This window comes from Egretta garzetta, unplaced genomic scaffold, assembly GCF_000687185.1.
Source record: "Egretta garzetta isolate BGI_Z169 unplaced genomic scaffold, ASM68718v1 scaffold287, whole genome shotgun sequence".
Classification (NCBI taxonomy): domain Eukaryota; kingdom Metazoa; phylum Chordata; class Aves; order Pelecaniformes; family Ardeidae; genus Egretta; species Egretta garzetta.
Genome location: NW_009260435.1, coordinates 13,490,754 through 13,494,263, shown reverse-complemented (window position 1 = coordinate 13,494,263; position 3,510 = coordinate 13,490,754). Strand labels below are relative to the sequence as shown.

General features: G+C 35.4%; 1 protein-coding gene across 1 annotated transcript in view; it reads right to left on the bottom strand.

Annotated features, from left to right (window-relative positions):
• ADAMTSL3 (ADAMTS like 3) overlaps positions 1 to 3,510 on the bottom strand; it is a 186,278-nt gene that overhangs the window by 100,910 nt on the left and 81,858 nt on the right.

The window sequence follows — 3,510 nt, the reverse complement described above, 5'->3', positions numbered from 1 at the left end:
AAAAAAAAAAAAAAAAAAAAAAAAATTGATTTGGTACATGTTTTACTGCTTGGCATTAAGAGAACTGAGTATATTACTTTGCTGCATATTTACAGTATCTCAAATTTATTTACTGTTTTAACATGTAATAATTATGTGGGAAAGGAAGCAGTCTTTGAAGATATAGCGTATATGATGTGTTGCCTTCTGCCGATGAACTGCTATGTCGACATATGCTGTCATTCCCAACATACGTATGCCCAACACACTGTGTAGGAACTACACAATTCATCTCAAGCAGCCGGACCAGGCATTGCATTCTGAGCAGGCTGCTGGCTTTCCAAAATCCTGACCAGAGAAGTTTCATATGCAGGACTAATGAGAGGATGAAAGTCTCTTTTTATCTCCCTAAATGTGCCTGCACTCAGCAGTAGTACAGAAATTAAGCACCTCAAATCTTTCATAAAGTGCATGCCCCGAATTGCAATCAGGGAAGCAAACTAAGAATAAAACTTCATTACAAAAAGCGCTGTTTGAAAGAGATCAGGGAAAAAGGCTTAAAGAGTGATTTTTTTAGGCTAGAGCAATTAAACACTGATTAAAGCTTAAATTCACTTACACAGCCTTCAAAAACAGTATTACCAGACACCCTAGATATAAAAATTAAAGCTTTATGACAAAAAACAAAATTCTGCTTGACCCCTTAAAAATGTCATTTTTTCACTTGCATTGTATCCTGGTTTAAGAAAATTGACATTTCACAAAGAAAATTTTCAAAACATTTTAGAAAATGGTAGCTTAGCACAATAGGTCAATATTAAAAAAAAAATAAATCAAATTTTTCAATAATGTCCTGTTTAAGAGGTTTATGATTTTCTTTGTGAAGAAAGCATATGAAAATCAAATTCAGGATTTTCCCAAGCATTTCTTTGACTTCATTACAATTTTTTGGCAGCTGTTCCATTTAGATCCTACTTTTATTCCTTTGTTCCTGCAAACTTTAAAATTTCTCTCTTGAAAAAACATGCACAGATTTTTATAACAAAATGTCAAATATAATGATTCCCTGGGAGCTGTCAGACATATGATGGGCCTTTATCATAAAGAAGTTAAGATTTTTAGAACCCTAAATTACACACAGACTGAGAAAAACCCACTGATTTCTCTAATCACCGTGGTGATAGAGTTTGCACATAAACTACTGCAAACATAACAACGTCACGGCTATTAACATCCTTATGAATGAAAGCCATATTGTGGATGAAAATGAGGCAATGAGTCATTTATCTCAGGCGACAGAGAATATTGACCGATATTTACTCTCATTTGCGATTGTATGGGGGCAGAGAACATGAAGAGTTCATCCAAGCTTTACTGAAACAACTATTTATACAGCCAATTTTTTATTCCCATTGACTTCAGTGGGCATCCAAGCAGACCTCAGATAGATAAACCAATGCACTACATTCACATGACTGTTTTATTTTTGACACCACAGGAAAGCACAATACAATCAGATGGGGTGTCAGAATCTTTACTCCCCCTCCCAAAAAGACCAACCAAAGGGCTATCTGTCAGCCAACATAAGGCAAAGAGATACTAAATAAACTGCATCCAAGTCAACATTTAAGTCTTCATAAGCACAAAAATAATGTTTAAAATGCTGAAAATATTTTCATGAGCAACTAGACCCAGAGCAGTGCAAGAGATCGGTATATATCCTAATACTAAACCAGATGAACACACTTTAGTAATCAATATTTTCTCTAAGAAATAACTTAAGTAAGCTCACGAGAACAGGAATCAGTCCTATTTTCTTCCAAAATGCCTCATGAAAGCGGTTTAAAAGTGAGGGATGTGTAATTCAAATCTTAGGGTACAAGGGGAAGAAAATACATAACTCTCCTTAAATTCAACAGTACAGATAAAGTCGACACATCTTCAGCCATGAAGAAAGTGGACTCAGATAAAAGCCTACCAAGCTTGAAGCGAAAATGACAAACAACAGAAACAAGACTGTTTTCAAACTAGCACTGTATGAGGAATATGACTCAATACCATGCTGTGTAGGCAAAGGGATTTTCTCTTATTAAGTTTAAAAAAACCAAAAAACCCACATGCCACAGAACTTGAGAAAACTGGCCTGTTTCTGTGACTGAGCTGTTGCACTTAGGATGCATTCACACCACGGCTGTAAGTAAAACTATTGAACAAGCATCATTTTAGAAACCCACATGGCAAACAGTTAAACTTAGCTACACTTAAGCACAACTAAGGACTACTCAAACACATTTTAAAGGCATTAATAAAAGTAGGCAGATTTAGTAGAATAGCACTGCTCCCCATAGTTAAGCAGCTAACAAGCATCAGTAATTTCCAAACTTTTCCATCCCTTCTTCAAAAAACTGGATCTCGTCAAAAAAAATGTTGTTAATTAGAGAATAAGCTATCTCCATTTGAACAGTAAACCGCAAGAGTTGGTCTAAACACATAAGTGGCTCCTTAACTTTCTTGCTCCCCTAAGTTTACAGATTTTACAAACACTTACTATAAAGCTTTAAAAGTATACTTAGGCCAATCTACTGTTCCAGAAACGATAGAGCCCAGCTCTGCCAAGATCCCCGAGGAATTTTTGCGCTGGCGCTGGGTTTACTTTACATCAGAAGCCAACTCTGAAATGTCTGACACTGAAAATGGAACCAACTGCCTTCAATCTTGAGCAAGAAGAGCTCAGCACTTCCCAGCAAATCACTCAGCACATGAAAATAAGTCAAGATGAACAAAAGAATCACTTCTTTCAAATTTATGAGTGCAAAATTAAAGTTTGTCCTCTGTAATCCCAAGACAAATGACTGGTTTTTAATACGTTGAGAAATTATTAAACTTATGATATTAAAAAAGCAATACATGCCACTCTCTCTCTTATAATAGCTGGTTTCTTTTGACAAAGCAGTGACAATGCCTAAAATAATCCTAACTTCATCATTGTATTAAAACCAGCCACATGATATTAACAGACAGAATGTCATCTAAAGCCCTAAACAATGTCCAGTTGTTCACTTACCAAACTGCTTTGGTAAAAGCCATTGTTCTGCACTGTATCTAATTAAAAAGCTGTAAATACTAGGATGATCAAAGCAGAAGGTTATGCCAACAAAGCCTTCTTCAGAATCATTGACTAATTCAGCACCCGCAGTGTTGACTTAAACTCCAGCTAGTTCAAACTATTTGTCCCTTTTTTTAAAGCAGCTTTTACTGGCTTAGTAATTTACTAGCAAAATAATATTGATTTACTAGCTGTCTGGTTTCATAAACTCTACATATTACATTTGTCTACACCATGGTACCAAACTGAAGTAAAATAAAGATCATCAACATCATGATTTAAACCAACAAAACCTTGGAAGCTCATTTAGGAATTAAATCAAGAGCTAATTGTAATTGGGCACAAAAGGGTATTATTGTACCTCAGGATTGCATTCATGGTTTGCTTCTTAACTTCAGGGTTTTGTGTTTTTATTTTCTTCAGTC